Source organism: Oreochromis niloticus, linkage group LG10, assembly GCF_001858045.2.
Source record: "Oreochromis niloticus isolate F11D_XX linkage group LG10, O_niloticus_UMD_NMBU, whole genome shotgun sequence".
NCBI classification, from domain to species: Eukaryota; Metazoa; Chordata; class Actinopteri; order Cichliformes; family Cichlidae; genus Oreochromis; species Oreochromis niloticus.
In genome coordinates, this window is record NC_031975.2 from 13,230,301 (window position 1) to 13,241,415 (window position 11,115).

At 39.8% G+C, this 11,115-nt stretch overlaps 1 long non-coding RNA gene across 1 annotated transcript; it reads right to left on the bottom strand.

Annotated features, from left to right (window-relative positions):
* Positions 1–1,986: 1,986 nt before the first annotated feature.
* LOC112848084 (uncharacterized) lies at positions 1,987–9,881 on the bottom strand. Its single transcript, XR_003222029.1, has 3 exons — positions 9,837–9,881; positions 2,374–2,516; positions 1,987–2,172 (listed from the first exon to the last, which is right to left on the bottom strand). It is a non-coding gene; the product is annotated as an uncharacterized LOC112848084 (long non-coding RNA).
* Between the last annotated feature and the right edge of the window lie 1,234 nt (positions 9,882–11,115).

Consider the following 11,115-nt stretch of genomic DNA (forward strand, 5'->3'; position numbering starts at 1 on the left):
TTGGAAATTTGGATTCATCACTCAAATGGATTTTCTTTCTGTTTAAAGCCATGACTTTCAGTTACTGTTTATCTTCTGTAGATAGCCACTTCATCTTTTGTCCTCTACTTGTCCAATTTCCTCTTGTTTTAACGGCACGCTGCCCATCATGCTGAGATACAGTATACTAAGTTTTCAGCTAACAGATCTCTGGGAATCACTTACTGGAGGAAAAATAATATTTTATGCCAATATTTGAGAATATTTTATTCTCAATATTTTTTATTCCAGCTAAGCAAGAATTTGTCTATCAGCAAGATAATGGATACTGGAGCATTGTTTGTGGGCCTAAGGGGCCAGGGACCACCCGACAGGCCCATCCTGACTGCCCATGAGAAGCATTAGTAGTATTAGTAAGCAAAATACTACTAATGTGTTTGTCTTTCTAAATAAGTAAACAGCAAACCTATTAGGTTATCACAGGCAAATTCTGACCAATCGCAACAAGCTGTTTCACAGTGACCAACACCTGCTACATCTGAGCAAACACACCATGGCTCAGAGGTGGCTGAGGATGAAAAATTCCTTAGCTTAATTTGCACTGTATACAGATGTGATTTTTGTACTCAACCTGTGTGGCTTTCCCCAGTTTACACCATTTGTTGGCCACTGTGTAATTATTATTATAATGTATTATTATTTTTGTTTTACAGTAGAAATATTCCTTCAGTTTCTGGCTGCACAGAAGGTGGGTAATGGGTTAATCAGTGTGGATGAACTCACTGATTGCAGCAAATAGTCTTTTTTTGTTCAAAGTAGAAGAACTTATAGAACAGACAGGAGTCAGAGCTGTCTGCCTGTTTTACTTTCTCCTTGAAAGCACAGGTGGTTTCTATTGAGATAAGTTAATGAATTTACAGCACAGTGCATCACTCTCTCTCTCTCTCTCTCTGTTGATATGACACAGTGTCGCTCATCCAGCAGGCTTTTTGTTTCTCTCATCTATGTGACAGTAATCCTGCGGATAAGATATCTACTTAATTACACGTTGCATTTCAGTGTTTAAGTGAACAGATAGCGTGTATTGGTCTTCACAATCCACAGCAAAAATGACGATGATAGATTGGTTGTTGTTTTCTTAATTTACACACACACTTTTACCAGCAATAATATATAGAAGGTGTAGGATTAAAAGTATTAACGTCTGTAGTTACAAGGCCCGGCCCAAATTATTCTGCCCTGTCCATAATATGAATACTTGTGTGGCTCACGCTGAAATTTAAAAAGCTGAATTTCATGAAATCCGGCCGAGACATGCAGCTGGGTGAATGAAAGAACCCATTAGATTTGAGTACAGATTACTTTCTGTAAAAAAGGTTAAACTACAAGCTCTGTCCCTCTTTTCTTTCTTTCTTTTCGATTTTTAGTCTTGTTTGTATCTATTTTCATTTTTTAAGCAGTGTTGTATTAGTATCCTGTATAATGAATCTTTCTCTTCCAGAAATACAACTCTCAGCCATTAAGTTAACAGTTCAACATTTTGGCATATATACTTAAATGAAAATTTGTGATACCTCTCTAATGTTTATGTGTAGTAAAAATAAAGTTAGAACCTGCAGCCAAATGTTTTTTTTCTAATGTACAATGATCCGATTTGAGGGAAAAAAACTGGCTGGAGAAAGCTGGCCGAAAGACAACACAACAACACCCACCTAACAGCAACAGATTTTCATATTTAACAAATTAGATGTTATTTATTCATTAGTCAGCTGTAAGATATTGCTAGATGAAGTTTGTTAAAGTTGGACAAACCAGGCTAGGTACTATTTGGAGTCTTTTGTTATGCTAAGCTAACAGACTGCTAAGTCAAACTGCATAGTTAGCACAGCTATGAGTCGTGTCAATCTTCACATCTACTCTTCAGATAAAAGCAAATGAGGATATTCCCCAAATGTCCAATGAATCTTATAACTATTTGCACATATTTGCTCACTACCCTACCTTCTTTGACAGCCCTTAGAGAAACAAACACCTCGTAAGATCCCTCTTCCTTAGCCCGTCACACATGGATGACTTTAGCAGACACATTGTTCTTGGACACTGTCACTGTGGCTCTCCATAGGCTCTGCCTCCACAGCACTGTTCCCAGTGGACATGATCCCTGTGGACGTCTCACTCTGTCAGCTGCTGTGTCTGAAGAAAGGAAAAAGGAGGAAGCACAGTTTGAAGTAGCTATTGGGTTTGAACATTACCGCTACGGCTGTTTCTCTGTTGCAAGGGTTTAAACCACACTGACACATATTCACTATTTGTGAATATTTGTGTAGAATAATACACTAGCACAGACAGCATGCACACACCATTTGCATTACCAGTAAAGTCAGTTGCACTGACCATGAGGACTGTGTGGACGGTCTCTCTCAGGGCCCGATAACCCAGCTCACCATGGCAACACTTCCCACTGTGCAGGCCCTGCAGCTGCATTAGTCTTCTGCACACAGCATGCAAACCAGGACTCCAGTATTCCTAAAGAGACCCTAAAGAATACATACACCCACAAACACATCTTTTTCACAAGTATGTATGCACATACATAATTAGAACAAAAACAGCTGGCTACAGTGACATTTAGTTTTCTCAAAACTCCATACTTATCTCTGCTGTTGGCAGTTATTATGAGCGGGAGTTATTTCTGTGGAATTAATTTCAGAGTGAAGTTTTTTTTAAGCATCAAACAACAGGAATTCTTTTATAGAGCTTTAGTTTTCAATCTTGTGAATCTCATGAATTTATCTTGTCAAAGATGAAGGATAAAGAGTTGAATCAGTGCTTTGTACTTTGTTCAAAGTGCTTGGGGTCTTTGGTCAGTGACACTGAACAAGCAGCTGCCTACAAGCCATACTACTGCCTCTGCGGTTCAGACCAGAGGGGCCACCTGCTGCTATCTGGCCAGAAAATCATTAAAAACCCGTTATACTTTTTCTCTAAAAATGTAACATTACGAATAAAGTCACCTTTAAGGTACTTGGCCTTGATTCTGCTTAATATTGTGGCATACTATGCTGTGGCAATATCTTAAAAATCTGATTTTTAAGCCTATACCAGCTCAATTATGTGCTATATCTTCTGTGGCTATAAGATGTGTGTGCTCAGCAGGTCTTACACTCTTCTTCCATACATGAACTAAAATATGCACTACAGTATCTGCATGCACCAGTCTGGCTTTTTAACAGCGAGCTACTTCACTTTTCTTTCATAGCATTAATCAGTAATGTCATTGCAAGTACATGTTTGTGGCCTTTATAGGTAGAATTACAAAATGAGCACTATCTACTGGGTTTTGTCATATGAATGTATTGTTATAATGGCGCCTAAGCTGTTCAGAATCACACGGAGAACAACCTGGAGAGCAGAGCACATTGCACCCACATGAAAGCTTTGTAACATTTTGTGCAGCAAATGGCTCACAACATGTGTTCCTGACTTAAAGTCTATAATTTGTATCAAAGATATTTGACTTCTTTTTCCAAAGGAGATATTTTAGCAGTGAAAAAAGGGGGGAAAATACCAAAAATACATCTTGGGATCAAATTCTGAGTAAAAATGTGCAGTATTGTGCAAAGGTTTTAGGCGACCAAGATGCTTAGGCTCTGCTAGTACAATCAGGGAGAAATCTGATTGATCGCAAATGAATTCTGCTGCATGAACGCGCAGCAAGTCACAGAAAACTATCTTCAGCAACAAGAAGAATAAGTTGTCCTCTGAACAGATGGTATGGATCCAAATAGACCCCTTGTCTACTCAGTGGGTGGGTCTAATTATGTGAAGAGGCAGAAGACAGCAAGAAACAGCAAGAAAGCTTAAATTAAAAAAAAGGACAGTTCTCCAACAAGCTTGGAACAATCTACTCGCTAAGTACACTAAAGAAATGTGCACTTGGAGAACTAATAGTAATGATCATGTAGTTTCTCTTGATTTACTGCACTTTGATTGCAGTTAACTGGTGAATACGTAAATACGCACATGATATTGAAACCTAATACAACTTAGATTTCTTAAAACCTTAACCTACAGCACGTACATATCTGCTATGTCTTTATTTGCAAATTTATCCTACTGTTCATGCCTCTTTCACTCTCCTTTAGAGAAGAAAGGGAGTCATCAAGTAGTCATAAATGTCAGGCATGAAATCCAAAATTTTCACACTGAAAGAGTCAAAATGTCAACAGAAATTTTTCAAACAGCGCCTTCAAACTAGCCACTCTCCTCCATAAATCTGTATGCTCAGCATGTTCCAGATGGAAAAAATGTGACACATTTATAGGACTGATGTTTGAGATTTCAACAGAAGCAACACTTTTAGCAGGATAAAGAATTCAACTTCTCTGCCTATTGATTAAAAGACGATGCTTTCATTCATCTCCCAAAATAATAATTCAGAGATGGCTCAGCAAAACAACACTCAGAAATAGTAAAGCGCATCTTACAATAACGCAGGAAGTAACAAATAACCAGCACAAAGAAGACTGTATATAGTGAACACTCCGAGAGCTCATACTACCACTGAAAACTGTATAAAACACATGATTCTGGTTAACTACATGTGTGACACAGTATCAGCTAAACTCAGCCAACCTATTTGTATGAATGCTTCTATAAAGCCTCTTTGAACTTCTTCAGATTCATTTTTTTCTCTTGAAAACACATTGCTAATATTAGAAGCTATTCAAATGAGACAGGCAGGGGACAAGGTCATTTTTCCAAATATATTGATCACGAGCCAAAGCTGCACTCTCTGCCAGGTGCACAGGGTTCAACAGTGGTTTGAACTGGTCTGTCTGTTTCATTCTGTAACATATACAGTCACTTGAAAAATATGTGAATGTGTGCCTCAGCCACAGTGGTGTATGCAGTCTTGTGTGCGATCAATTGAAAAAGAAAAAAAAAGTCTTTATTGAAATACACAAAAAAGTCAAAAGAGATATTCTGTGTTTACTGAATCAAGTGAATCCAAAATGCCACAAATACACAGTAGTGCAAGGATTACAGAACTAAGAACCACCACCGCTGTCTGATCCAAATAGGCTCATTGTACACAATGGCAACTGCAAGGTAAAGACCCTAAAGGTCACATAAGGGTCAAAGTATAACTTTAAAGTGAAATTTAAATAAAGCTCAAATATATTCTTTTAAATATTCTAATTAATCCAGGCTTAAAGTTTGAAACTAAGTATTGATCGTGCTTTAAAGAGCTTATGAGAGACATTAAAGCATCATAGTACATTTACTGCCATTTCAACTATTTTTAACGAGCGTAAGAAACTGATCCTGGATGATTTTGTAGAACTGCAATACCATCAATAGAATCACGGCCATCAAAAAAAAACAAAAAACGGTCATCTGATCCCAACTTTCTGTTTTTGAAGTCGACCAACACTCGTGTCCCTCCATTAAAATTAATTGGGCCATTTCCACACCCTGTTGGGTTACACCTGAATGATGTATCTCATCTTGAATTATCGATTCAGCAACATGTCCAGGATACAACATTAAGAAGGAAAGGTGCTTACAATAACAACGTTTAGCATAATAGCACAGTATATAAATGTAGTTAATGTACTTTCATTAAGGATTCATTAAGTTATTTTCAGTTTTAATGTCACGCAGCTGCAAGCTGACTTGCGATCCATTTTTCTTGCAAAAAGCCACAGTGAGCTGGAATAACATGGCTGCAGCATGGAGTGTGTAGCCTGCCTGATTAGTTGGATTTCTGCTCTTATGGTGCATCAGATGTAAATACATACATACATACATGAACAACTGCCAAGGTCCTCTTAAAGTAGCTCAGACACAAACACACGCACACACACACACACACACACTGAGCCCCTGGTTTGTCCCCCTGCCCACTTCCTCTGCAGCCTATGGTGTTTCCGCTGGGGTGAGACAGTGCCAGCTCCCTCCCTCTGCTTCCCAGTGGGGTCCTGCCTCCCGGCATCTGTCAGGGCAGCTGTCTCTCCTCTCCACTCTGCACTGCACCACACTATGCCAGGCCTCCACACAGGATCGTGAGCCACACATGCACGCTAGCATTAAAACACATCAAAACACGATGGGACGTGTCTTCATAGTTTTTAAACAAAAAGGTTTTCACGAATGGTTTAATCAGGTGATGCAGACCACCGAATTGCTCCGATGGCATCTTTCAAAAGGCTGCAGTCAAATGAAACACATATGTGAAAGCGAGGGCTCATTAAATCTTTCTCATGTATATTTGGTGTTTCTTAAAAATATAAACAGCCCCCAGTAATAGCAGAGTACGCTTATACATCCATCTTCATAAACTGAGTCTGTCCTGTCTATTCCAAGCCCTTTACAAGCCTTTTTTCTATTTCTCACAGAGGGATTTATCAGTTTAACTGACGATTTTTAAAAAATGAATATGAGTTGTTTTTGTTTTTTTTGTGGAAGCCTGCACACACTGCCTGGCTTTATATTATTTTATTTGTTAGACATATGAACAAACCTGGAAAGGGATTTGCGACATAACGGCCAAACACAGGGAGAAGAGGAAAAAACACAGAGAGCAGAGATGAAAGAAGGAGGGGTAGCTCAGGTCCAGGTGTGCCAGAAGCTTCAGGAAATAAACATACAGACACTGAGCTACGCAGGTGCTGAAAAATGACCCTTTTCCTTGTGAGGCACAGAAACCCAGGGAAGTGTGCATATGTGTGTAGTGTGTGTCTGTGTATGCGTTGGGGGGAATGAGTGGGGGTATAGCCGAAACTGAAACTGGAAGAATAATGTGGATAAAGAGGACAGTGGACCGAAGAAGGTTACCCATGACTCTAGTTCTGACTGCAAGGCTAGAACAAGCCTGGCATCAACAACCTCCTCCCATCTCTGCTGGTAAATACAAAACACACAAAACCCCCTTCGCTTCCATACAACATACACACTGTGCACTCTCACAGGTAGTATACACACACTCACACAAATGCATGTGCATTTACAGACAAAAAACACCAGCGTCTCTGCTCCACCCCCTCCCCTTGGGGTAGAGGTCCATCCAACACAGATGTAGCCCTGATTAATTGGGCGCAACGCAGGGAAGTGGGTCTGGAAACTACCTGGCAATTTCCTGCAGCCTATCCTCCCCCACCACCTTCTCTCCCCAAAACACCCCCCCCTCCTCCTCAAATTTGGATCACGTAAGTCAGCAGGTGGGCTGCTGGGAGGAGTGTCTGCCGTGTGGCGTTGATATTCTGCCTGCGTCCAGCTCGCTGGGCGCCCTACATTGCAGGCACTCCCTCTGGCAATGCTTGCCTTGGCTCTGGGCTGAGTGCTGGAAATGCTGAGAGTCTGACAGACTCCATGGGCGCACATACAGGTACACACACACACACACACACACACACACACACACACACACAGACATGCAGAGAATGGACCGCTCTCCACTGGCCAGCAAAGCACATCATAGAAAGATTGAAAAAGGGAGCACCAAAGGGAAAGAGATGGCAAAATAGCACAGTGGATAGACAAACAGAATTTACCGCACACTTTTTCAGTAAAGCATGTGGATTACCCCAGCGAAACACAGGGAGGCTTTTTAATGAAAGCACAGGAAGGGGGCAGCAGCTGGTGGCATGTGTTTGAGCCGGGAGGATAAGACCCTTGCGCCAGTCCCCCCCCTTCCTCTCTTGCTTTCCTCATCTCCTAACGCCTCCTCATCCTATAACCCCCCCTCATACACACACACGCACATCCAGTAGAGAATGAAGTCCTTTGTCCGCTTCACCACTGCCTGTCCTGGAGTTGGGCCTGAGCTGTGGAGGCCTGCTGGTCAGCCAGCACCAGAACCAGAGGAGAACCAAGTTGAGCCCCTCACAGTGCTGGCTACAGTCTGTCTCCACAGACCAACACAAGTCCCCAGTTACCCAGTGTTGGGAGAGGAAAATACAGAGAGAGACATCAACAGAATGGTTGGACAATGCCAATAACAGAGATGGACAGCGGAAAAGCATGGTCAAAAGTGTGGCCAATATGACAAGGAAAACAGGACATTTTACACATAGTCACGCAGTGACAAGATGTCTCACTTCTTATTTTTTTTAAATAGACAGATATAGTGTCTGAGGATGGGGGGAAAATAATTAGGAAATTATTCAAAAATAAAGAGAATTGAACGGAAACACAAAAACATAGATATTACAAATATTCAAACAGTGAAACAGAAATTGTAGTTGAGTTAAGTTTGTCAGAGTTGAAGTAAAAACAAATATGTAACAAACAAATGATACAAACTCTTGGGGCAGTTGTTAAATTAAATAAAAGTGAAGTAAATGGTAAAGAATTTGTCCAGAACTGCTTGTGATGAAGGACTTGTACATTTATGTGTAGTTAAGTCACTGAATGAATAGTGACCTTCAGCAGTTATTGCCTTATTTACTTCTTTTAGTTGTAGTTATCAGTAGAAGTACATAACAGTGGAATGTATATATATATATATATGTGTGTGTGTATATATTACAAGGCATTTACCATAAATAAGACATCCATCTATGCATATGCTCAAAAATAAGTAGGTAAAGTTGTGCAACTTACTGTATTTCTGTACTGTGCTTATTTCCTATTTCTGTAGTGCACACATTTAGTCAACTTTTTGTTAAATCTTGTTTTTTCAGCTCTGTTAAATTACTCTATTTTGTATTAATTCATACCTTTTTAAAAAAAAAATCTGTGCTGTTTTGCCTATGCTGAGTGGTCTGTTAGCTGAGAAGATGTCCTCTTAAGAGCCAAAGTTGGGCCTTTCAACGCTACTCAAAACAGGAAGTGTTAATTGGGACATGCCAAATGTTGCTACACAACTGAGGGTAGTGGGGTAACTTATTTACCTTAAATTATGTTGCTCATTTTCTTTGACTTTTAAGTTAGATATTTTCTTATTTTCTTGTATTTTATAGCTTTAAAGTTGTAAAGTAAGTATTTAACAGATAAACGTGATTCTTTGTAATGAGTTATCTAGTTCAGTCTGATTCAAGCTTCTCTTTGACTCTAGTTTGTTTGGTCCTTTGTTAGTTTTGTTTGAGCAGTTTATAATGAAACTTTTGTTTCCTGTGTTGCCATGACAACTTGAGTTTAGTCCTGTTTAGGGATGGGAGCTGATATGAATTTAGTGATGGATATCAAATTGATATCACTTACCAATTTGATCCAATATCGATTCTCCTATCGATTTTCATTATGTTCTAACTGCCTCTGTTTTGAGAGTGGTCACCATCACTAAGCAGCATATCAGTGACATTATACTCATGCAAATTAACTTCATGCTGTGGGTGAAATGTTTGTCCATCTTTGAGGTATTTTCCCGCTTTGTTGTGATCAGTGTTGGAGTCGTTACTCAACAAAAACAGTTATTACAAATGTCACATTTACTTTCATGCTACTCTGTAAAATAGCTGAAAGACATCAATATAACCCAAAGCTACAGCCGCACACACCAACATAATTGCCTATCCTAATGAGGACACAAATAATTTTTCTCTTAGTATTTAGGTATGAACACAAAGCAAAAATGAATACCAGCACAAAGACACTTTAAAGCAATGCCCACAGTGATTCTACTGTAGAAACATGAACAGGTAGAAACAGAGGCAGCAGCCTGCCATTCACTCATCTTTAACGTCATTCTGGGTTCTTAGGTAGCTTAGCATTAGCATGCTGTCTGTGCAGATGCTTACAAGGAGCTGAAGTTGTGTTAGCAGCAGCTGTTTCTGTCCTGGATGCAGTTTCCACTTTACCATCACGCTCTTCTCCTTTTGTGCAATAAAAATAAAGGTTATGCCCATACTCACGCTGTAGACTGAAGACCTCCTCCTTCCACACACAACTGAAATCAGCTGATTGGAGCCCAAGTGCAACTGGAACTGGTAAGTGGGATAGTTGTACACTTTTTCATGAAAAAACGTATTAATCTATAAAGATATTAGTGTGTACAAGTGTATTAAAACGTGGGCGTATATTGGGTTTGAGCCTACCTCAACTGGCAGTCTTTGATACTTGGTTCATGGATTAAATTTTAAGCCCCAAGGTGGTCACTTGCTAAAACATGTTTCAGTGTTTGTAAGTTCAGTACATCGGGCTCTGAATTAACCCTTTTTCTACATTGTAACATTCCTTGCTTGTCTTGGTCTTGGCTTATTTATTTTTTCTCACTTTTACTCTGGTCTTCAGTGCCTGTTGTTACTACTATTATAGAAACTATTGTTCATATTGTATTTTCAGTTTGTTTATGCCTGACAGAGATCCCAGTAATGTGATTATAGTTATATAAGTGCACTATGATGAAAGTCAGGGCTGGACTAGTAATCTGACATACCGGACATTTGCCCGGTGGGCCGGGGCACTTGTGGGCATTTATTTTCTTTGTCGATATATTATATAGCCTACAGGCCGGCTTGAAGGGCCACTATACACTGGCCCCACAAGCACTGATAAAAGCCCATTGGTTCATTGTCATTATTGACAATGGATTGCCCAATCAAATTTCAAATCTCTCCCCTCTCCCACCTTCCCTGTGTGCTCATACACCTTGTGGACCAAAAATGCCAGGACCAATTTTTGTCCCAGTCCAGGCCTAATGACAGTGCTTACAATTTGTTAGTGATTATAGTTAGTACTGTCATTGTTCACAAGTGCCATGTTTGCTTCTTTATTCTGGATGCACATCTGCACACATATTTGCAGTAACTACTTCTTGAGATAATATTCCAGTAACAATGCATTTTTCCTGTCTACGATTACAGTCCAAGTTTTCAGTTCTTCAGACACAGCTAGTGTTATTTGCATTACGGTACTTCTACAGAGTTATGTGCCTTCAGTAAGAGTAGATCATAAAAATACTACTTATTAGAAAAAGACTGAGTAGATAAAAGATCTTGTTAGTTTTTCATAAATGGATCTGCATGACCTTGTCACCCCATTGACCCACCAAATCCATGTTTGCCCCCCAACCCCTCTTTGTTACCTCCTAGCATTTAGTCTGCTATTGCAACACATTCGAGAATCAGTTTGGACAAGCAGGCCACAACTTTTCTCTCACTCATTGTTCCCTCAAAGCTTGCAAGGTTCTTG